General features: G+C 41.0%; 32 non-coding genes across 32 annotated transcripts; all 32 read left to right on the top strand.

Annotated features, from left to right (window-relative positions):
* The first annotated feature begins 357 nt into the window (after nucleotides 1-357).
* LOC141303623 (5S ribosomal RNA) lies at nucleotides 358-476 on the top strand. Its single transcript, XR_012343603.1, has one exon. It is a non-coding gene; the product is annotated as a 5S ribosomal RNA (ribosomal RNA).
* Nucleotides 477-1,229: 753 nt separating this feature from the next.
* LOC141304160 (5S ribosomal RNA) lies at nucleotides 1,230-1,348 on the top strand. The gene has a single exon (XR_012344125.1). It is a non-coding gene; the product is annotated as a 5S ribosomal RNA (ribosomal RNA).
* A 753-nt stretch (nucleotides 1,349-2,101) lies between these two features.
* On the top strand, nucleotides 2,102-2,220 carry LOC141304159 (5S ribosomal RNA). Its single transcript, XR_012344124.1, has one exon. It is a non-coding gene; the product is annotated as a 5S ribosomal RNA (ribosomal RNA).
* Nucleotides 2,221-2,303: 83 nt separating this feature from the next.
* Nucleotides 2,304-2,422, top strand: LOC141304158 (5S ribosomal RNA). Its single transcript, XR_012344123.1, has one exon. It is a non-coding gene; the product is annotated as a 5S ribosomal RNA (ribosomal RNA).
* A 753-nt stretch (nucleotides 2,423-3,175) lies between these two features.
* On the top strand, nucleotides 3,176-3,294 carry LOC141304157 (5S ribosomal RNA). The gene has a single exon (XR_012344122.1). It is a non-coding gene; the product is annotated as a 5S ribosomal RNA (ribosomal RNA).
* A 753-nt stretch (nucleotides 3,295-4,047) lies between these two features.
* On the top strand, nucleotides 4,048-4,166 carry LOC141304156 (5S ribosomal RNA). The gene has a single exon (XR_012344121.1). It is a non-coding gene; the product is annotated as a 5S ribosomal RNA (ribosomal RNA).
* An 84-nt stretch (nucleotides 4,167-4,250) lies between these two features.
* Nucleotides 4,251-4,369, top strand: LOC141304154 (5S ribosomal RNA). Its single transcript, XR_012344120.1, has one exon. It is a non-coding gene; the product is annotated as a 5S ribosomal RNA (ribosomal RNA).
* A 753-nt stretch (nucleotides 4,370-5,122) lies between these two features.
* Nucleotides 5,123-5,241, top strand: LOC141303384 (5S ribosomal RNA). Its single transcript, XR_012343365.1, has one exon. It is a non-coding gene; the product is annotated as a 5S ribosomal RNA (ribosomal RNA).
* A 753-nt stretch (nucleotides 5,242-5,994) lies between these two features.
* On the top strand, nucleotides 5,995-6,113 carry LOC141304153 (5S ribosomal RNA). Its single transcript, XR_012344119.1, has one exon. It is a non-coding gene; the product is annotated as a 5S ribosomal RNA (ribosomal RNA).
* An 84-nt stretch (nucleotides 6,114-6,197) lies between these two features.
* Nucleotides 6,198-6,316, top strand: LOC141304152 (5S ribosomal RNA). The gene has a single exon (XR_012344118.1). It is a non-coding gene; the product is annotated as a 5S ribosomal RNA (ribosomal RNA).
* A 753-nt stretch (nucleotides 6,317-7,069) lies between these two features.
* LOC141303382 (5S ribosomal RNA) lies at nucleotides 7,070-7,188 on the top strand. Its single transcript, XR_012343363.1, has one exon. It is a non-coding gene; the product is annotated as a 5S ribosomal RNA (ribosomal RNA).
* A 753-nt stretch (nucleotides 7,189-7,941) lies between these two features.
* LOC141303301 (5S ribosomal RNA) lies at nucleotides 7,942-8,060 on the top strand. Its single transcript, XR_012343283.1, has one exon. It is a non-coding gene; the product is annotated as a 5S ribosomal RNA (ribosomal RNA).
* Nucleotides 8,061-8,144: 84 nt separating this feature from the next.
* LOC141304151 (5S ribosomal RNA) lies at nucleotides 8,145-8,263 on the top strand. Its single transcript, XR_012344117.1, has one exon. It is a non-coding gene; the product is annotated as a 5S ribosomal RNA (ribosomal RNA).
* Nucleotides 8,264-9,016: 753 nt separating this feature from the next.
* LOC141304150 (5S ribosomal RNA) lies at nucleotides 9,017-9,135 on the top strand. Its single transcript, XR_012344116.1, has one exon. It is a non-coding gene; the product is annotated as a 5S ribosomal RNA (ribosomal RNA).
* A 753-nt stretch (nucleotides 9,136-9,888) lies between these two features.
* On the top strand, nucleotides 9,889-10,007 carry LOC141304148 (5S ribosomal RNA). The gene has a single exon (XR_012344113.1). It is a non-coding gene; the product is annotated as a 5S ribosomal RNA (ribosomal RNA).
* A 753-nt stretch (nucleotides 10,008-10,760) lies between these two features.
* LOC141304147 (5S ribosomal RNA) lies at nucleotides 10,761-10,879 on the top strand. The gene has a single exon (XR_012344112.1). It is a non-coding gene; the product is annotated as a 5S ribosomal RNA (ribosomal RNA).
* An 83-nt stretch (nucleotides 10,880-10,962) lies between these two features.
* Nucleotides 10,963-11,081, top strand: LOC141304146 (5S ribosomal RNA). The gene has a single exon (XR_012344111.1). It is a non-coding gene; the product is annotated as a 5S ribosomal RNA (ribosomal RNA).
* Nucleotides 11,082-11,834: 753 nt separating this feature from the next.
* LOC141304145 (5S ribosomal RNA) lies at nucleotides 11,835-11,953 on the top strand. The gene has a single exon (XR_012344110.1). It is a non-coding gene; the product is annotated as a 5S ribosomal RNA (ribosomal RNA).
* A 753-nt stretch (nucleotides 11,954-12,706) lies between these two features.
* LOC141304143 (5S ribosomal RNA) lies at nucleotides 12,707-12,825 on the top strand. The gene has a single exon (XR_012344109.1). It is a non-coding gene; the product is annotated as a 5S ribosomal RNA (ribosomal RNA).
* Nucleotides 12,826-12,908: 83 nt separating this feature from the next.
* Nucleotides 12,909-13,027, top strand: LOC141304142 (5S ribosomal RNA). The gene has a single exon (XR_012344108.1). It is a non-coding gene; the product is annotated as a 5S ribosomal RNA (ribosomal RNA).
* Nucleotides 13,028-13,780: 753 nt separating this feature from the next.
* On the top strand, nucleotides 13,781-13,899 carry LOC141304141 (5S ribosomal RNA). Its single transcript, XR_012344107.1, has one exon. It is a non-coding gene; the product is annotated as a 5S ribosomal RNA (ribosomal RNA).
* Nucleotides 13,900-14,652: 753 nt separating this feature from the next.
* On the top strand, nucleotides 14,653-14,771 carry LOC141303622 (5S ribosomal RNA). The gene has a single exon (XR_012343602.1). It is a non-coding gene; the product is annotated as a 5S ribosomal RNA (ribosomal RNA).
* Nucleotides 14,772-15,524: 753 nt separating this feature from the next.
* LOC141304140 (5S ribosomal RNA) lies at nucleotides 15,525-15,643 on the top strand. Its single transcript, XR_012344106.1, has one exon. It is a non-coding gene; the product is annotated as a 5S ribosomal RNA (ribosomal RNA).
* Nucleotides 15,644-15,727: 84 nt separating this feature from the next.
* Nucleotides 15,728-15,846, top strand: LOC141304139 (5S ribosomal RNA). The gene has a single exon (XR_012344105.1). It is a non-coding gene; the product is annotated as a 5S ribosomal RNA (ribosomal RNA).
* A 753-nt stretch (nucleotides 15,847-16,599) lies between these two features.
* LOC141304138 (5S ribosomal RNA) lies at nucleotides 16,600-16,718 on the top strand. Its single transcript, XR_012344103.1, has one exon. It is a non-coding gene; the product is annotated as a 5S ribosomal RNA (ribosomal RNA).
* A 753-nt stretch (nucleotides 16,719-17,471) lies between these two features.
* On the top strand, nucleotides 17,472-17,590 carry LOC141304136 (5S ribosomal RNA). Its single transcript, XR_012344101.1, has one exon. It is a non-coding gene; the product is annotated as a 5S ribosomal RNA (ribosomal RNA).
* Nucleotides 17,591-17,674: 84 nt separating this feature from the next.
* Nucleotides 17,675-17,793, top strand: LOC141304135 (5S ribosomal RNA). The gene has a single exon (XR_012344100.1). It is a non-coding gene; the product is annotated as a 5S ribosomal RNA (ribosomal RNA).
* A 753-nt stretch (nucleotides 17,794-18,546) lies between these two features.
* LOC141303621 (5S ribosomal RNA) lies at nucleotides 18,547-18,665 on the top strand. The gene has a single exon (XR_012343601.1). It is a non-coding gene; the product is annotated as a 5S ribosomal RNA (ribosomal RNA).
* Nucleotides 18,666-19,418: 753 nt separating this feature from the next.
* Nucleotides 19,419-19,537, top strand: LOC141304134 (5S ribosomal RNA). The gene has a single exon (XR_012344099.1). It is a non-coding gene; the product is annotated as a 5S ribosomal RNA (ribosomal RNA).
* Nucleotides 19,538-19,621: 84 nt separating this feature from the next.
* LOC141304132 (5S ribosomal RNA) lies at nucleotides 19,622-19,740 on the top strand. Its single transcript, XR_012344098.1, has one exon. It is a non-coding gene; the product is annotated as a 5S ribosomal RNA (ribosomal RNA).
* Nucleotides 19,741-20,493: 753 nt separating this feature from the next.
* Nucleotides 20,494-20,612, top strand: LOC141304131 (5S ribosomal RNA). The gene has a single exon (XR_012344097.1). It is a non-coding gene; the product is annotated as a 5S ribosomal RNA (ribosomal RNA).
* Nucleotides 20,613-21,365: 753 nt separating this feature from the next.
* Nucleotides 21,366-21,484, top strand: LOC141304129 (5S ribosomal RNA). Its single transcript, XR_012344095.1, has one exon. It is a non-coding gene; the product is annotated as a 5S ribosomal RNA (ribosomal RNA).
* The last annotated feature ends 60 nt before the right edge of the window (nucleotides 21,485-21,544 follow it).

Genomic DNA, 21,544 nt, shown 5'->3' with positions numbered 1-21,544 from the left:
GATTCTTGGACTGTTTTTAGGGTATGGACAAATGAACTGTATTCTTTTAACAGCGTTTACCTCGTTTTATCGTGTTGTTTTAAAGTCTTTTATGTGAACCTTGTAAATAAACCAAATCTATTTAAACCAATCTTCTTTTATGTCTCATTCTTTTAACCACTAGTCATCTCTCACAGTTAAATCTGACCCCATTTTAGTCTTGTAACTCGGCTGATAAGGCCGATTGTTACACTTGGATGGGAGACCGCCTGGGATTACCAGGTGCTGTAAGCTTTTGCCTTTTCTTCACTATTTATATAATATGCTGGCTTTTACGGAGGCTGATCTTTAAATAGCCCACTTTTTGGAGCAGCCCTCGCTTACGGCCATACTGCGCTGAGAGCGCCCTATCTCGTCTGATCTCGGAAGCTAAGCAGCGTCGGGCCTGCTTAGTACTTGGATGGGAGACCGCCTGGGAATACCAGGTGCTGTAAGCTTTTGCCTTTTCTTCACTATTTATATAATATGCTGGCTTTTAGAAAGACGTGTTTTACCGCTCTATTTATTACAATCATTTAAATGTATTATAGAGTTTTAAGTGTTTTACATGTTTTTTAGGCCATTTTATTACTCTTAACATTTTAAGTGAGTGTGTGTCTATAAAAAATGGATGGTTGGCCTGCCATGTGACTAGACACATGACAGGAAGCAGGAAGTACAACTGTATAAGAGAGCAGCATGACAAACAAAGGACAGTCACCAAACTGTTGGATTGAGGAGTTGCTAATTTTAGAGCTCACCTTTCCATTCACCACCTGCAAACTTTGGATTACACTTTCTGTGGATTGTATATACACCGGTGGACACTCACATTGGACTTATCAACACACTGGGATTCTTGGACTGTTTTTAGGGTATGGACAAATGAACTGTATTCTTTTAACAGCGTTTACCTCGTTTTATCGTGTTGTTTTAAAGTCTTTTATGTGAACCTTGTAAATAAACCAAATCTATTTAAACCAATCTTCTTTTATGTCTCATTCTTTTAACCACTAGTCATCTCTCACAGTTAAATCTGATCCCATTTTAGTCTTGTAACTCGGCTGATAAGGCCGATTGTTACACTTGGATGGGAGACCGCCTGGGAATACCAGGTGCTGTAAGCTTTTGCCTTTTCTTCACTATTTATATAATATGCTGGCTTTTACGGAGGCTGATCTTTAAATAGCCCACTTTTTGGAGCAGCCCTCGCTTACGGCCATACCGCGCTGAGAGCGCCCGATCTCGTCTGATCTCGGAAGCTAAGCAGCGTCGGGCCTGCTTAGTACTTGGATGGGAGACCGCCTGGGAATACCAGGTGCTGTAAGCTTTTGCCTTTTCTTCACTATTTATATAATATGCTGGCTTTTAGAAAGACGTGTTTTACCGCTCTATTTATTACAATCATTTAAATGTATTATAGAGTTTTAAGTGTTTTACATGTTTTTTAGGCCATTTTATTACTCTTAACATTTTAAGTGAGTGTGCGTCTTTAAAAAATGGATGGTTGGCCTGCCATGTGACTAGACACATGACAGGAAGCAGGAAGTACAACTGTATAAGAGAGCAGCATGACAAACAAAGGACAGTCACCAAACTGTTGGATTGAGGAGTTGCTAATTTTAGAGCTCACCTTTCCATTCACCACCTGCAAACTTTGGATTACACTTTCTGTGGATTGTATATACACCGGTGGACACTCACATTGGACTTATCAACACACTGGGATTCTTGGACTGTTTTTAGGGTATGGACAAATGAACTGTATTCTTTTAACAGCGTTTACCTCGTTTTATCGTGTTGTTTTAAAGTCTTTTATGTGAACCTTGTAAATAAACCAAATCTATTTAAACCAATCTTCTTTTATGTCTCATTCTTTTAACCACTAGTCATCTCTCACAGTTAAATCTGACCCCATTTTAGTCTTGTAACTCGGCTGATAAGGCCGATTGTTACACTTGGATGGGAGACCGCCTGGGATTACCAGGTGCTGTAAGCTTTTGCCTTTTCTTCACTATTTATATAATATGCTGGCTTTCACGGAGGCTGATCTTTAAATAGCCCACTTTTTGGAGCAGCCCTCGCTTACGGCCATACCGCGCTGAGAGCGCCCGATCTCGTCTGATCTCGGAAGCTAAGCAGCGTCGGGCCTGCTTAGTACTTGGATGGGAGACCGCCTGGGAATACCAGGTGCTGTAAGCTTTTGCCTTTTCTTCACTATTTATATAATATGCTGGCTTTACGGAGGCTGATCTTTAAATAGCCCACTTTTTGGAGCAGCCCTCGCTTACGGCCATACCGCGCTGAGAGCGCCCGATCTCGTCTGATCTCGGAAGCTAAGCAGCGTCGGGCCTGCTTAGTACTTGGATGGGAGACCGCCTGGGAATACCAGGTGCTGTAAGCTTTTGCCTTTTCTTCACTATTTATATAATATGCTGGCTTTTAGAAAGACGTGTTTTACCGCTCTATTTATTACAATCATTTAAATGTATTATAGAGTTTTAAGTGTTTTACATGTTTTTTAGGCCATTTTATTACTCTTAACATTTTAAGTGAGTGTGTGTCTTTAAAAAATGGATGGTTGGCCTGCCATGTGACTAGACACATGACAGGAAGCAGGAAGTACAACTGTATAAGAGAGCAGCATGACAAACAAAGGACAGTCACCAAACTGTTGGATTGAGGAGTTGCTAATTTTAGAGCTCACCTTTCCATTCACCACCTGCAAACTTTGGATTACACTTTCTGTGGATTGTATATACACCGGTGGACACTCACATTGGACTTATCAACACACTGGGATTCTTGGACTGTTTTTAGGGTATGGACAAATGAACTGTATTCTTTTAACAGCGTTTACCTCGTTTTATCGTGTTGTTTTAAAGTCTTTTATGTGAACCTTGTAAATAAACCAAATCTATTTAAACCAATCTTCTTTTATGTCTCATTCTTTTAACCACTAGTCATCTCTCACAGTTAAATCTGACCCCATTTTAGTCTTGTAACTCGGCTGATAAGGCCGATTGTTACACTTGGATGGGAGACCGCCTGGGATTACCAGGTGCTGTAAGCTTTTGCCTTTTCTTCACTATTTATATAATATGCTGGCTTTTACGGAGGCTGATCTTTAAATAGCCCACTTTTTGGAGCAGCCCTCGCTTACGGCCATACCGCGCTGAGAGCGCCCGATCTCGTCTGATCTCGGAAGCTAAGCAGCGTCGGGCCTGCTTAGTACTTGGATGGGAGACCGCCTGGGAATACCAGGTGCTGTAAGCTTTTGCCTTTTCTTCACTATTTATATAATATGCTGGCTTTTAGAAAGACGTGTTTTACCGCTCTATTTATTACAATCATTTAAATGTATTATAGAGTTTTAAGTGTTTTACATGTTTTTTAGGCCATTTTATTACTCTTAACATTTTAAGTGAGTGTGTGTCTTTAAAAAATGGATGGTTGGCCTGCCATGTGACTAGACACATGACAGGAAGCAGGAAGTACAACTGTATAAGAGAGCAGCATGACAAACAAAGGACAGTCACCAAACTGTTGGATTGAGGAGTTGCTAATTTTAGAGCTCACCTTTCCATTCACCACCTGCAAACTTTGGATTACACTTTCTGTGGATTGTATATACACCGGTGGACACTCACATTGGACTTATCAACACACTGGGATTCTTGGACTGTTTTTAGGGTATGGACAAATGAACTGTATTCTTTTAACAGCGTTTACCTCGTTTTATCGTGTTGTTTTAAAGTCTTTTATGTGAACCTTGTAAATAAACCAAATCTATTTAAACCAATCTTCTTTTATGTCTCATTCTTTTAACCACTAGTCATCTCTCACAGTTAAATCTGATCCCATTTTAGTCTTGTAACTCGACTGATAAGGCCGATTGTTACACTTGGATGGGAGACCGCCTGGGAATACCAGGTGCTGTAAGCTTTTGCCTTTTCTTCACTATTTATATAATATGCTGGCTTTTACGGAGGCTGATCTTTAAATAGCCCACTTTTTGGAGCAGCCCTCGCTTACGGCCATACCGCGCTGAGAGCGCCCGATCTCGTCTGATCTCGGAAGCTAAGCAGCGTCGGGCCTGCTTAGTACTTGGATGGGAGACCGCCTGGGAATACCAGGTGCTGTAAGCTTTTGCCTTTTCTTCACTATTTATATAATATGCTGGCTTTTACGGAGGCTGATCTTTAAATAGCCCACTTTTTGGAGCAGCCCTCGCTTACGGCCATACCGCGCTGAGAGCGCCCGATCTCGTCTGATCTCGGAAGCTAAGCAGCGTCGGGCCTGCTTAGTACTTGGATGGGAGACCGCCTGGGAATACCAGGTGCTGTAAGCTTTTGCCTTTTCTTCACTATTTATATAATATGCTGGCTTTTAGAAAGACGTGTTTTACCGCTCTATTTATTACAATCATTTAAATGTATTATAGAGTTTTAAGTGTTTTACATGTTTTTTAGGCCATTTTATTACTCTTAACATTTTAAGTGAGTGTGTGTCTTTAAAAAATGGATGGTTGGCCTGCCATGTGACTAGACACATGACAGGAAGCAGGAAGTACAACTGTATAAGAGAGCAGCATGACAAACAAAGGACAGTCACCAAACTGTTGGATTGAGGAGTTGCTAATTTTAGAGCTCACCTTTCCATTCACCACCTGCAAACTTTGGATTACACTTTCTGTGGATTGTATATACACCGGTGGACACTCACATTGGACTTATCAACACACTGGGATTCTTGGACTGTTTTTAGGGTATGGACAAATGAACTGTATTCTTTTAACAGCGTTTACCTCGTTTTATCGTGTTGTTTTAAAGTCTTTTATGTGAACCTTGTAAATAAACCAAATCTATTTAAACCAATCTTCTTTTATGTCTCATTCTTTTAACCACTAGTCATCTCTCACAGTTAAATCTGACCCCATTTTAGTCTTGTAACTCGGCTGATAAGGCCAATTGTTACACTTGGATGGGAGACCGCCTGGGATTACCAGGTGCTGTAAGCTTTTGCCTTTTCTTCACTATTTATATAATATGCTGGCTTTTACGGAGGCTGATCTTTAAATAGCCCACTTTTTGGAGCAGCCCTCGCTTACGGCCATACCCTGCTGAGAGCGCCCGATCTCGTCTGATCTCGGAAGCTAAGCAGCGTCGGGCCTGCTTAGTACTTGGATGGGAGACCGCCTGGGAATACCAGGTGCTGTAAGCTTTTGCCTTTTCTTCACTATTTATATAATATGCTGGCTTTTAGAAAGACGTGTTTTACCGCTCTATTTATTACAATCATTTAAATGTATTATAGAGTTTTAAGTGTTTTACATGTTTTTTAGGCCATTTTATTACTCTTAACATTTTAAGTGAGTGTGTGTCTTTAAAAAATGGATGGTTGGCCTGCCATGTGACTAGACACATGACAGGAAGCAGGAAGTACAACTGTATAAGAGAGCAGCATGACAAACAAAGGACAGTCACCAAACTGTTGGATTGAGGAGTTGCTAATTTTAGAGCTCACCTTTCCATTCACCACCTGCAAACTTTGGATTACACTTTCTGTGGATTGTATATACACCGGTGGACACTCACATTGGACTTATCAACACACTGGGATTCTTGGACTGTTTTTAGGGTATGGACAAATGAACTGTATTCTTTTAACAGCGTTTACCTCGTTTTATCGTGTTGTTTTAAAGTCTTTTATGTGAACCTTGTAAATAAACCAAATCTATTTAAACCAATCTTCTTTTATGTCTCATTCTTTTAACCACTAGTCATCTCTCACAGTTAAATCTGATCCCATTTTAGTCTTGTAACTCGACTGATAAGGCCGATTGTTACACTTGGATGGGAGACCGCCTGGGAATACCAGGTGCTGTAAGCTTTTGCCTTTTCTTCACTATTTATATAATATGCTGGCTTTTACGGAGGCTGATCTTTAAATAGCCCACTTTTTGGAGCAGCCCTCGCTTACGGCCATACCGCGCTGAGAGCGCCCGATCTCGTCTGATCTCGGAAGCTAAGCAGCGTCGGGCCTGCTTAGTACTTGGATGGGAGACCGCCTGGGAATACCAGGTGCTGTAAGCTTTTGCCTTTTCTTCACTATTTATATAATATGCTGGCTTTTACGGAGGCTGATCTTTAAATAGCCCACTTTTTGGAGCAGCCCTCGCTTACGGCCATACCGCGCTGAGAGCGCCCGATCTCGTCTGATCTCGGAAGCTAAGCAGCGTCGGGCCTGCTTAGTACTTGGATGGGAGACCGCCTGGGAATACCAGGTGCTGTAAGCTTTTGCCTTTTCTTCACTATTTATATAATATGCTGGCTTTTAGAAAGACGTGTTTTACCGCTCTATTTATTACAATCATTTAAATGTATTATAGAGTTTTAAGTGTTTTACATGTTTTTTAGGCCATTTTATTACTCTTAACATTTTAAGTGAGTGTGTGTCTTTAAAAAATGGATGGTTGGCCTGCCATGTGACTAGACACATGACAGGAAGCAGGAAGTACAACTGTATAAGAGAGCAGCATGACAAACAAAGGACAGTCACCAAACTGTTGGATTGAGGAGTTGCTAATTTTAGAGCTCACCTTTCCATTCACCACCTGCAAACTTTGGATTACACTTTCTGTGGATTGTATATACACCGGTGGACACTCACATTGGACTTATCAACACACTGGGATTCTTGGACTGTTTTTAGGGTATGGACAAATGAACTGTATTCTTTTAACAGCGTTTACCTCGTTTTATCGTGTTGTTTTAAAGTCTTTTATGTGAACCTTGTAAATAAACCAAATCTATTTAAACCAATCTTCTTTTATGTCTCATTCTTTTAACCACTAGTCATCTCTCACAGTTAAATCTGACCCCATTTTAGTCTTGTAACTCGGCTGATAAGGCCAATTGTTACACTTGGATGGGAGACCGCCTGGGATTACCAGGTGCTGTAAGCTTTTGCCTTTTCTTCACTATTTATATAATATGCTGGCTTTTACGGAGGCTGATCTTTAAATAGCCCACTTTTTGGAGCAGCCCTCGCTTACGGCCATACCCTGCTGAGAGCGCCCGATCTCGTCTGATCTCGGAAGCTAAGCAGCGTCGGGCCTGCTTAGTACTTGGATGGGAGACCGCCTGGGAATACCAGGTGCTGTAAGCTTTTGCCTTTTCTTCACTATTTATATAATATGCTGGCTTTTAGAAAGACGTGTTTTACCGCTCTATTTATTACAATCATTTAAATGTATTATAGAGTTTTAAGTGTTTTACATGTTTTTTAGGCCATTTTATTACTCTTAACATTTTAAGTGAGTGTGTGTCTTTAAAAAATGGATGGTTGGCCTGCCATGTGACTAGACACATGACAGGAAGCAGGAAGTACAACTGTATAAGAGAGCAGCATGACAAACAAAGGACAGTCACCAAACTGTTGGATTGAGGAGTTGCTAATTTTAGAGCTCACCTTTCCATTCACCACCTGCAAACTTTGGATTACACTTTCTGTGGATTGTATATACACCGGTGGACACTCACATTGGACTTATCAACACACTGGGATTCTTGGACTGTTTTTAGGGTATGGACAAATGAACTGTATTCTTTTAACAGCGTTTACCTCGTTTTATCGTGTTGTTTTAAAGTCTTTTATGTGAACCTTGTAAATAAACCAAATCTATTTAAACCAATCTTCTTTTATGTCTCATTCTTTTAACCACTAGTCATCTCTCACAGTTAAATCTGATCCCATTTTAGTCTTGTAACTCGACTGATAAGGCCGATTGTTACACTTGGATGGGAGACCGCCTGGGAATACCAGGTGCTGTAAGCTTTTGCCTTTTCTTCACTATTTATATAATATGCTGGCTTTTACGGAGGCTGATCTTTAAATAGCCCACTTTTTGGAGCAGCCCTCGCTTACGGCCATACCGCGCTGAGATCGCCCGATCTCGTCTGATCTCGGAAGCTAAGCAGCGTCGGGCCTGCTTAGTACTTGGATGGGAGACCGCCTGGGAATACCAGGTGCTGTAAGCTTTTGCCTTTTCTTCACTATTTATATAATATGCTGGCTTTTACGGAGGCTGATCTTTAAATAGCCCACTTTTTGGAGCAGCCCTCGCTTACGGCCATACCGCGCTGAGAGCGCCCGATCTCGTCTGATCTCGGAAGCTAAGCAGCGTCGGGCCTGCTTAGTACTTGGATGGGAGACCGCCTGGGAATACCAGGTGCTGTAAGCTTTTGCCTTTTCTTCACTATTTATATAATATGCTGGCTTTTAGAAAGACGTGTTTTACCGCTCTATTTATTACAATCATTTAAATGTATTATAGAGTTTTAAGTGTTTTACATGTTTTTTAGGCCATTTTATTACTCTTAACATTTTAAGTGAGTGTGTGTCTTTAAAAAATGGATGGTTGGCCTGCCATGTGACTAGACACATGACAGGAAGCAGGAAGTACAACTGTATAAGAGAGCAGCATGACAAACAAAGGACAGTCACCAAACTGTTGGATTGAGGAGTTGCTAATTTTAGAGCTCACCTTTCCATTCACCACCTGCAAACTTTGGATTACACTTTCTGTGGATTGTATATACACCGGTGGACACTCACATTGGACTTATCAACACACTGGGATTCTTGGACTGTTTTTAGGGTATGGACAAATGAACTGTATTCTTTTAACAGCGTTTACCTCGTTTTATCGTGTTGTTTTAAAGTCTTTTATGTGAACCTTGTAAATAAACCAAATCTATTTAAACCAATCTTCTTTTATGTCTCATTCTTTTAACCACTAGTCATCTCTCACAGTTAAATCTGACCCCATTTTAGTCTTGTAACTCGGCTGATAAGGCCGATTGTTACACTTGGATGGGAGACCGCCTGGGATTACCAGGTGCTGTAAGCTTTTGCCTTTTCTTCACTATTTATATAATATGCTGGCTTTTACGGAGGCTGATCTTTAAATAGCCCACTTTTTGGAGCAGCCCTCGCTTACGGCCATACCGCGCTGAGAGCGCCCGATCTCGTCTGATCTCGGAAGCTAAGCAGCGTCGGGCCTGCTTAGTACTTGGATGGGAGACCGCCTGGGAATACCAGGTGCTGTAAGCTTTTGCCTTTTCTTCACTATTTATATAATATGCTGGCTTTTAGAAAGACGTGTTTTACCGCTCTATTTATTACAATCATTTAAATGTATTATAGAGTTTTAAGTGTTTTACATGTTTTTTAGGCCATTTTATTACTCTTAACATTTTAAGTGAGTGTGCGTCTTTAAAAAATGGATGGTTGGCCTGCCATGTGACTAGACACATGACAGGAAGCAGGAAGTACAACTGTATAAGAGAGCAGCATGACAAACAAAGGACAGTCACCAAACTGTTGGATTGAGGAGTTGCTAATTTTAGAGCTCACCTTTCCATTCACCACCTGCAAACTTTGGATTACACTTTCTGTGGATTGTATATACACCGGTGGACACTCACATTGGACTTATCAACACACTGGGATTCTTGGACTGTTTTTAGGGTATGGACAAATGAACTGTATTCTTTTAACAGCGTTTACCTCGTTTTATCGTGTTGTTTTAAAGTCTTTTATGTGAACCTTGTAAATAAACCAAATCTATTTAAACCAATCTTCTTTTATGTCTCATTCTTTTAACCACTAGTCATCTCTCACAGTTAAATCTGACCCCATTTTAGTCTTGTAACTCGGCTGATAAGGCCGATTGTTACACTTGGATGGGAGACCGCCTGGGATTACCAGGTGCTGTAAGCTTTTGCCTTTTCTTCACTATTTATATAATATGCTGGCTTTTACGGAGGCTGATCTTTAAATAGCCCACTTTTTGGAGCAGCCCTCGCTTACGGCCATACCGCGCTGAGAGCGCCCGATCTCGTCTGATCTCGGAAGCTAAGCAGCGTCGGGCCTGCTTAGTACTTGGATGGGAGACCGCCTGGGAATACCAGGTGCTGTAAGCTTTTGCCTTTTCTTCACTATTTATATAATATGCTGGCTTTTAGAAAGACGTGTTTTACCGCTCTATTTATTACAATCATTTAAATGTATTATAGAGTTTTAAGTGTTTTACATGTTTTTTAGGCCATTTTATTACTCTTAACATTTTAAGTGAGTGTGCGTCTTTAAAAAATGGATGGTTGGCCTGCCATGTGACTAGACACATGACAGGAAGCAGGAAGTACAACTGTATAAGAGAGCAGCATGACAAACAAAGGACAGTCACCAAACTGTTGGATTGAGGAGTTGCTAATTTTAGAGCTCACCTTTCCATTCACCACCTGCAAACTTTGGATTACACTTTCTGTGGATTGTATATACACCGGTGGACACTCACATTGGACTTATCAACACACTGGGATTCTTGGACTGTTTTTAGGGTATGGACAAATGAACTGTATTCTTTTAACAGCGTTTACCTCGTTTTATCGTGTTGTTTTAAAGTCTTTTATGTGAACCTTGTAAATAAACCAAATCTATTTAAACCAATCTTCTTTTATGTCTCATTCTTTTAACCACTAGTCATCTCTCACAGTTAAATCTGACCCCATTTTAGTCTTGTAACTCGGCTGATAAGGCCGATTGTTACACTTGGATGGGAGACCGCCTGGGATTACCAGGTGCTGTAAGCTTTTGCCTTTTCTTCACTATTTATATAATATGCTGGCTTTCACGGAGGCTGATCTTTAAATAGCCCACTTTTTGGAGCAGCCCTCGCTTACGGCCATACCGCGCTGAGAGCGCCCGATCTCGTCTGATCTCGGAAGCTAAGCAGCGTCGGGCCTGCTTAGTACTTGGATGGGAGACCGCCTGGGAATACCAGGTGCTGTAAGCTTTTGCCTTTTCTTCACTATTTATATAATATGCTGGCTTTACGGAGGCTGATCTTTAAATAGCCCACTTTTTGGAGCAGCCCTCGCTTACGGCCATACCGCGCTGAGAGCGCCCGATCTCGTCTGATCTCGGAAGCTAAGCAGCGTCGGGCCTGCTTAGTACTTGGATGGGAGACCGCCTGGGAATACCAGGTGCTGTAAGCTTTTGCCTTTTCTTCACTATTTATATAATATGCTGGCTTTTAGAAAGACGTGTTTTACCGCTCTATTTATTACAATCATTTAAATGTATTATAGAGTTTTAAGTGTTTTACATGTTTTTTAGGCCATTTTATTACTCTTAACATTTTAAGTGAGTGTGTGTCTTTAAAAAATGGATGGTTGGCCTGCCATGTGACTAGACACATGACAGGAAGCAGGAAGTACAACTGTATAAGAGAGCAGCATGACAAACAAAGGACAGTCACCAAACTGTTGGATTGAGGAGTTGCTAATTTTAGAGCTCACCTTTCCATTCACCACCTGCAAACTTTGGATTACACTTTCTGTGGATTGTATATACACCGGTGGACACTCACATTGGACTTATCAACACACTGGGATTCTTGGACTGTTTTTAGGGTATGGACAAATGAACTGTATTCTTTTAACAGCGTTTACCTCGTTTTATCGTGTTGTTTTAAAGTCTTTTATGTGAACCTTGTAAATAAACCAAATCTATTTAAACCAATCTTCTTTTATGTCTCATTCTTTTAACCACTAGTCATCTCTCACAGTTAAATCTGATCCCATTTTAGTCTTGTAACTCGGCTGATAAGGCCGATTGTTACACTTGGATGGGAGACCGCCTGGGAATACCAGGTGCTGTAAGCTTTTGCCTTTTCTTCACTATTTATATAATATGCTGGCTTTTACGGAGGCTGATCTTTAAATAGCCCACTTTTTGGAGCAGCCCTCGCTTACGGCCATACCGCGCTGAGAGCGCCCGATCTCGTCTGATCTCGGAAGCTAAGCAGCGTCGGGCCTGCTTAGTACTTGGATGGGAGACCGCCTGGGAATACCAGGTGCTGTAAGCTTTTGCCTTTTCTTCACTATTTATATAATATGCTGGCTTTTAGAAAGACGTGTTTTACCGCTCTATTTATTACAATCATTTAAATGTATTATAGAGTTTTAAGTGTTTTACATGTTTTTTAGGCCATTTTATTACTCTTAACATTTTAAGTGAGTGTGCGTCTTTAAAAAATGGATGGTTGGCCTGCCATGTGACTAGACACATGACAGGAAGCAGGAAGTACAACTGTATAAGAGAGCAGCATGACAAACAAAGGACAGTCACCAAACTGTTGGATTGAGGAGTTGCTAATTTTAGAGCTCACCTTTCCATTCACCACCTGCAAACTTTGGATTACACTTTCTGTGGATTGTATATACACCGGTGGACACTCACATTGGACTTATCAACACACTGGGATTCTTGGACTGTTTTTAGGGTATGGACAAATGAACTGTATTCTTTTAACAGCGTTTACCTCGTTTTATCGTGTTGTTTTAAAGTCTTTTATGTGAACCTTGTAAATAAACCAAATCTATTTAAACCAATCTTCTTTTATGTCTCATTCTTTTAACCACTAGTCATCTCTCACAGTTAAATCTGACCCCATTTTAGTCTTGTAACTCGGCTGATAAGGCCGATTGTTACACTTGGATGGGAGACCGCCTGGGATTACCAGGTGCTGTAAGCTTTTGCCTTTTCTTCACTATTTATATAATATGCTGGCTTTCACGGAGGCTGATCTTTAAATAGCCCACTTTTTGGAGCAGCCCTCGCTTACGGCCATACCGCGCTGAGAGCGCCCGATCTCGTCTGATCTCGGAAGCTAAGCAGCGTCGGGCCTGCTTAGTACTTGGATGGGAGACCGCCTGGGAATACCAGGTGCTGTAAGCTTTTGCCTTTTCTTCACTATTTATATAATATGCTGGCTTTACGGAGGCTGATCTTTAAATAGCCCACTTTTTGGAGCAGCCCTCGCTTACGGCCATACCGCGCTGAGAGCGCCCGATCTCGTCTGATCTCGGAAGCTAAGCAGCGTCGGGCCTGCTTAGTACTTGGATGGGAGACCGCCTGGGAATACCAGGTGCTGTAAGCTTTTGCCTTTTCTTCACTATTTATATAATATGCTGGCTTTTAGAAAGACGTGTTTTACCGCTCTATTTATTACAATCATTTAAATGTATTATAGAGTTTTAAGTGTTTTACATGTTTTTTAGGCCATTTTATTACTCTTAACATTTTAAGTGAGTGTGTGTCTTTAAAAAATGGATGGTTGGCCTGCCATGTGACTAGACACATGACAGGAAGCAGGAAGTACAACTGTATAAGAGAGCAGCATGACAAACAAAGGACAGTCACCAAACTGTTGGATTGAGGAGTTGCTAATTTTAGAGCTCACCTTTCCATTCACCACCTGCAAACTTTGGATTACACTTTCTGTGGATTGTATATACACCGGTGGACACTCACATTGGACTTATCAACACACTGGGATTCTTGGACTGTTTTTAGGGTATGGACAAATGAACTGTATTCTTTTAACAGCGTTTACCTCGTTTTATCGTGTTGTTTTAAAGTCTTTTATGTGAACCTTGTAAATAAACCAAATCTATTTAAACCAATCTTCTTTTATGTCTCATTCTTTTAACCACTAGTCATCTCTCACAGTTAAATCTGACCCCATTTTAGTCTTGTAACTCGGCTGATAAGGCCGATTGTTACACTTGGATGGGAGACCGCCTGGGATTACCAGGTGCTGTAAGCTTTTGCCTTTTCTTCACTATTTATATAATATGCTGGCTTTTACGGAGGCTGATCTTTAAATAGCCCACTTTTTGGAGCAGCCCTCGCTTACGGCCATACCGCGCTGAGAGCGCCCGATCTCGTCTGATCTCGGAAGCTAAGCAGCGTCGGGCCTGCTTAGTACTTGGATGGGAGACCGCCTGGGAATACCAGGTGCTGTAAGCTTTTGCCTTTTCTTCACTATTTATATAATATGCTGGCTTTTAGAAAGACGTGTTTTACCGCTCTATTTATTACAATCATTTAAATGTATTATAGAGTTTTAAGTGTTTTACATGTTTTTTAGGCCATTTTATTACTCTTAACATTTTAAGTGAGTGTGTGTCTTTAAAAAATGGATGGTTGGCCTGCCATGTGACTAGACACATGACAGGAAGCAGGAAGTACAACTGTATAAGAGAGCAGCATGACAAACAAAGGACAGTCACCAAACTGTTGGATTGAGGAGTTGCTAATTTTAGAGCTCACCTTTCCATTCACCACCTGCAAACTTTGGATTACACTTTCTGTGGATTGTATATACACCGGTGGACACTCACATTGGACTTATCAACACACTGGGATTCTTGGACTGTTTTTAGGGTATGGACAAATGAACTGTATTCTTTTAACAGCGTTTACCTCGTTTTATCGTGTTGTTTTAAAGTCTTTTATGTGAACCTTGTAAATAAACCAAATCTATTTAAACCAATCTTCTTTTATGTCTCATTCTTTTAACCACTAGTCATCTCTCACAGTTAAATCTGACCCCATTTTAGTCTTGTAACTCGGCTGATAAGGCCGATTGTTACACTTGGATGGGAGACCGCCTGGGATTACCAGGTGCTGTAAGCTTTTGCCTTTTCTTCACTATTTATATAATATGCTGGCTTTTACGGAGGCTGATCTTTAAATAGCCCACTTTTTGGAGCAGCCCTCGCTTACGGCCATACTGCGCTGAGAGCGCCCTATCTCGTCTGATCTCGGAAGCTAAGCAGCGTCGGGCCTGCTTAGTACTTGGATGGGAGACCGCCTGGGAATACCAGGTGCTGTAAGCTTTTGCCTTTTCTTCACTATTTATATAATATGCTGGCTTTTAGAAAGACGTGTTTTACCGCTCTATTTATTACAATCATTTAAATGTATTATAGAGTTTTAAGTGTTTTACATGTTTTTTAGGCCATTTTATTACTCTTAACATTTTAAGTGAGTGTGTGTCTATAAAAAATGGATGGTTGGCCTGCCATGTGACTAGACACATGACAGGAAGCAGGAAGTACAACTGTATAAGAGAGCAGCATGACAAACAAAGGACAGTCACCAAACTGTTGGATTGAGGAGTTGCTAATTTTAGAGCTCACCTTTCCATTCACCACCTGCAAACTTTGGATTACACTTTCTGTGGATTGTATATACACCGGTGGACACTCACATTGGACTTATCAACACACTGGGATTCTTGGACTGTTTTTAGGGTATGGACAAATGAACTGTATTCTTTTAACAGCGTTTACCTCGTTTTATCGTGTTGTTTTAAAGTCTTTTATGTGAACCTTGTAAATAAACCAAATCTATTTAAACCAATCTTCTTTTATGTCTCATTCTTTTAACCACTAGTCATCTCTCACAGTTAAATCTGATCCCATTTTAGTCTTGTAACTCGGCTGATAAGGCCGATTGTTACACTTGGATGGGAGACCGCCTGGGAATACCAGGTGCTGTAAGCTTTTGCCTTTTCTTCACTATTTATATAATATGCTGGCTTTTACGGAGGCTGATCTTTAAATAGCCCACTTTTTGGAGCAGCCCTCGCTTACGGCCATACCGCGCTGAGAGCGCCCGATCTCGTCTGATCTCGGAAGCTAAGCAGCGTCGGGCCTGCTTAGTACTTGGATGGGAGACCGCCTGGGAATACCAGGTGCTGTAAGCTTTTGCCTTTTCTTCACTATTTATATAATATGCTGGCTTTTACGGAGGCTGATCTTTAAATAGCCCACTTTTTGGAGCAGCCCTCGCTTACGGCCATACCGCGCTGAGAGCGCCCGATCTCGTCTGATCTCGGAAGCTAAGCAGCGTCGGGCCTGCTTAGTACTTGGATGGGAGACCGCCTGGGAATACCAGGTGCTGTAAGCTTTTGCCTTTTCTTCACTATTTATATAATATGCTGGCTTTTAGAAAGACGTGTTTTACCGCTCTATTTATTACAATCATTTAAATGTATTATAGAGTTTTAAGTGTTTTACATGTTTTTTAGGCCATTTTATTACTCTTAACATTTTAAGTGAGTGTGTGTCTTTAAAAAATGGATGGTTGGCCTGCCATGTGACTAGACACATGACAGGAAGCAGGAAGTACAACTGTATAAGAGAGCAGCATGACAAACAAAGGACAGTCACCAAACTGTTGGATTGAGGAGTTGCTAATTTTAGAGCTCACCTTTCCATTCACCACCTGCAAACTTTGGATTACACTTTCTGTGGATTGTATATACACCGGTGGACACTCACATTGGACTTATCAACACACTGGGATTCTTGGACTGTTTTTAGGGTATGGACAAATGAACTGTATTCTTTTAACAGCGTTTACCTCGTTTTATCGTGTTGTTTTAAAGTCTTTTATGTGAACCTTGTAAATAAACCAAATCTATTTAAACCAATCTTCTTTTATGTCTCATTCTTTTAACCACTAGTCATCTCTCACAGTTAAATCTGACCCCATTTTAGTCTTGTAACTCGGCTGATAAGGCCGATTGTTACACTTGGATGGGAGACCGCCTGGGATTACCAGGTGCTGTAAGCTTTTGCCTTTTCTTCACTATTTATATAATATGCTGGCTTTTACGGAGGCTGATCTTTAAATAGCCCACTTTTTGGAGCAGCCCTCGCTTACGGCCATACCGCGCTGAGAGCGCCCGATCTCGTCTGATCTCGGAAGCTAAGCAGCGTCGGGCCTGCTTAGTACTTGGATGGGAGACCGCCTGGGAATACCAGGTGCTGTAAGCTTTTGCCTTTTCTTCACTATTTATATAATATGCTGGCTTTTAGAAAGACGTGTTTTACCGCTCTATTTATTACAATCATTTAAATGTATTATAGAGTTTTAAGTGTTTTACATGTTTTTTAGGCCATTTTATTACTCTTAACATTTTAAGTGAGTGTGTGTCTTTAAAAAATGGATGGTTGGCCTGCCATGTGACTAGACACATGACAGGAAGCAGGAAGTACAACTGTATAAGAGAGCAGCATGACAAACAAAGGACAGTCACCAAACTGTTGGATTGAGGAGTTGCTAATTTTAGAGCTCACCTTTCCATTCACCACCTGCAAACTTTGGATTACACTTTCTGTGGATTGTATATACACCGGTGGACACTCACATTGGACTTATCAACACACTGGGATTCTTGGACTGTTTTTAGGGTATGGACAAATGAACTGTATTCTTTTAACAGCGTTTACCTCGTTTTATCGTGTTGTTTTAAAGTCTTTTATGTGAACCTTGTAAATAAACCAAATCTATTTAAACCAATCTTCTTTTATGTCTCATTCTTTTAACCACTAGTCATCTCTCACAGTTAAATCTGATCCCATTTTAGTCTTGTAACTCGACTGATAAGGCCGATTGTTACACTTGGATGGGAGACCGCCTGGGAATACCAGGTGCTGTAAGCTTTTGCCTTTTCTTCACTATTTATATAATATGCTGGCTTTTACGGAGGCTGATCTTTAAATAGCCCACTTTTTGGAGCAGCCCTCGCTTACGGCCATACCGCGCTGAGAGCGCCCGATCTCGTCTGATCTCGGAAGCTAAGCAGCGTCGGGCCTGCTTAGTACTTGGATGGGAGACCGCCTGGGAATACCAGGTGCTGTAAGCTTTTGCCTTTTCTTCACTATTTATATAATATGCTGGCTTTTACGGAGGCTGATCTTTAAATAGCCCACTTTTTGGAGCAGCCCTCGCTTACGGCCATACCGCGCTGAGAGCGCCCGATCTCGTCTGATCTCGGAAGCTAAGCAGCGTCGGGCCTGCTTAGTACTTGGATGGGAGACCGCCTGGGAATACCAGGTGCTGTAAGCTTTTGCCTTTTCTTCACTATTTATATAATATGCTGGCTTTTAGAAAGACGTGTTTTACCGCTCTATTTATTACAATCATTTAAATGTATTATAGAGTTTTAAGTGTTTTACATGTTTTTTAGGCCATTTTATTACTCTTAACATTTTAAGTGAGTGTGTGTCTTTAAAAAATGGATGGTTGGCCTGCCATGTGACTAGACACATGACAGGAAGCAGGAAGTACAACTGTATAAGAGAGCAGCATGACAAACAAAGGACAGTCACCAAACTGTTGGATTGAGGAGTTGCTAATTTTAGAGCTCACCTTTCCATTCACCACCTGCAAACTTTGGATTACACTTTCTGTGGATTGTATATACACCGGTGGACACTCACATTGGACTTATCAACACACTGGGATTCTTGGACTGTTTTTAGGGTATGGACAAATGAACTGTATTCTTTTAACAGCGTTTACCTCGTTTTATCGTGTTGTTTTAAAGTCTTTTATGTGAACCTTGTAAATAAACCAAATCTATTTAAACCAATCTTCTTTTATGTCTCATTCTTTTAACCACTAGTCATCTCTCACAGTTAAATCTGACCCCATTTTAGTCTTGTAACTCGGCTGATAAGGCCGATTGTTACACTTGGATGGGAGACCGCCTGGGATTACCAGGTGCTGTAAGCTTTTGCCTTTTCTTCACTATTTATATAATATGCTGGCTTTTACGGAGGCTGATCTTTAAATAGCCCACTTTTTGGAGCAGCCCTCGCTTACGGCCATACTGCGCTGAGAGCGCCCTATCTCGTCTGATCTCGGAAGCTAAGCAGCGTCGGGCCTGCTTAGTACTTGGATGGGAGACCGCCTGGGAATACCAGGTGCTGTAAGCTTTTGCCTTTTCTTCACTATTTATATAATATGCTGGCTTTTAGAAAGACGTGTTTTACCGCTCTATTTATTACAATCATTTAAATGTATTATAGAGTTTTAAGTGTTTTACATGTTTTTTAGGCCATTTTATTACTCTTAACATTTTAAGTGAGTGTGTGTCTATAAAAAATGGATGGTTGGCCTGCCATGTGACTAGACACATGACAGGAAGCAGGAAGTACAACTGTATAAGAGAGCAGCATGACAAACAAAGGACAGTCACCAAACTGTTGGATTGAGGAGTTGCTAATTTTAGAGCTCACCTTTCCATTCACCACCTGCAAACTTTGGATTACACTTTCTGTGGATTGTATATACACCGGTGGACACTCACATTGGACTTATCAACACACTGGGATTCTTGGACTGTTTTTAGGGTATGGACAAATGAACTGTATTCTTTTAACAGCGTTTACCTCGTTTTATCGTGTTGTTTTAAAGTCTTTTATGTGAACCTTGTAAATAAACCAAATCTATTTAAACCAATCTTCTTTTATGTCTCATTCTTTTAACCACTAGTCATCTCTCACAGTTAAATCTGATCCCATTTTAGTCTTGTAACTCGGCTGATAAGGCCGATTGTTACACTTGGATGGGAGACCGCCTGGGAATACCAGGTGCTGTAAGCTTTTGCCTTTTCTTCACTATTTATATAATATGCTGGCTTTTACGGAGGCTGATCTTTAAATAGCCCACTTTTTGGAGCAGCCCTCGCTTACGGCCATACCGCGCTGAGAGCGCCCGATCTCGTCTGATCTCGGAAGCTAAGCAGCGTCGGGCCTGCTTAGTACTTGGATGGGAGACCGCCTGGGAATACCAGGTGCTGTAAGCTTTTGCCTTTTCTTCACTATTTATATAATATGCTGGCTTTTACGGAGGCTGATCTTTAAATAGCCCACTTTTTGGAGCAGCCCTCGCTTACGGCCATACCGCGCTGAGAGCGCCCGATCTCGTCTGATCTCGGAAGCTAAGCAGCGTCGGGCCTGCTTAGTACTTGGATGGGAGACCGCCTGGGAATACCAGGTGCTGTAAGCTTTTGCCTTTTCTTCACTATTTATATAATATGCTGGCTTTTAGAAAGACGTGTTTTACCGCTCTATTTATTACAATCATTTAAATGTATTATAGAGTTTTAAGTGTTTTACATGTTTTTTAGGCCATTTTATTACTCTTAACATTTTAAGTGAGTGTGTGTCTTTAAAAAATGGATGGTTGGCCTGCCATGTGACTAGACACATGACAGGAAGCAGGAAGTACAACTGTATAAGAGAGCAGCATGACAAACAAAGGACAGTCACCAAACTGTTGGATTGAGGAGTTGCTAATTTTAGAGCTCACCTTTCCATTCACCACCTGCAAACTTTGGATTACACTTTCTGTGGATTGTATATACACCGGTGGACACTCACATTGGACTTATCAACACACTGGGATTCTTGGACTGTTTTTAGGGTATGGACAAATGAACTGTATTCTTTTAACAGCGTTTACCTCGTTTTATCGTGTTGTTTTAAAGTCTTTTATGTGAACCTTGTAAATAAACCAAATCTATTTAAACCAATCTTCTTTTATGTCTCATTCTTTTAACCACTAGTCATCTCTCACAGTTAAATCTGACCCCATTTTAGTCTTGTAACTCGGCTGATAAGGCCGATTGTTACACTTGGATGGGAGACCGCCTGGGATTACCAGGTGCTGTAAGCTTTTGCCTTTTCTTCACTATTTATATAATATGCTGGCTTTTACGGAGGCTGATCTTTAAATAGCCCACTTTTTGGAGCAGCCCTCGCTTACGGCCATACCGCGCTGAGAGCGCCCGATCTCGTCTGATCTCGGAAGCTAAGCAGCGTCGGGCCTGCTTAGTACTTGGATGGGAGACCGCCTGGGAATACCAGGTGCTGTAAGCTTTTGCCTTTTCTTCACTATTTATATAATATGCTGGCTTTTAGAAAGACGTGTTTTACCGCTCTATTTATTACAATCATTTAAATGTATTATAGAGTTTTAAGTGTTTTACATGTTTTTTAGGCCATTTTATTACTCTTAACATTTTAAGTGAGTGTGTGTCTTTAAAAAATGGATGGTTGGCCTGCCATGTGACTAGACACATGACAGGAAGCAGGAAGTACAACTGTATAAGAGAGCAGCATGACAAACAAAGGACAGTCACCAAACTGTTGGATTGAGGAGTTGCTAATTTTAGAGCTCACCTTTCCATTCACCACCTGCAAACTTTGGATTACACTTTCTGTGGATTGTATATACACCGGTGGACACTCACATTGGACTTATCAACACACTGGGATTCTTGGACTGTTTTTAGGGTATGGACAAATGAACTGTATTCTTTTAACAGCGTTTACCTCGTTTTATCGTGTTGTTTTAAAGTCTTTTATGTGAACCTTGTAAATAAACCAAATCTATTTAAACCAATCTTCTTTTATGTCTCATTCTTTTAACCACTAGTCATCTCTCACAGTTAAATCTGATCCCATTTTAGTCTTGTAACTCGACTGATAAGGCCGATTGTTACACTTGGATGGGAGACCGCCTGGGAATACCAGGTGCTGTAAGCTTTTGCCTTTTCTTCACTATTTATATAATATGCTGGCTTTTACGGAGGCTGATCTTTAAATAGCCCACTTTTTGGAGCAGCCCTCGCTTACGGCCATACCGCGCTGAGAGCGCCCGATCTCGTCTGATCTCGGAAGCTAAGCAGCGTCGGGCCTGCTTAGTACTTGGATGGGAGACCGCCTGGGAATACCAGGTGCTGTAAGCTTTTGCCTTTTCTTCACTATTTATATAATATGCTGGCTTTTACGGAGGCTGATCTTTAAAT

This window comes from Garra rufa, unplaced genomic scaffold, assembly GCF_049309525.1.
Source record: "Garra rufa unplaced genomic scaffold, GarRuf1.0 hap1_unplaced_001, whole genome shotgun sequence".
In the NCBI taxonomy this organism is placed as follows: domain Eukaryota; kingdom Metazoa; phylum Chordata; class Actinopteri; order Cypriniformes; family Cyprinidae; genus Garra; species Garra rufa.
This window is presented reverse-complemented; position numbering and strand designations above follow the sequence as displayed.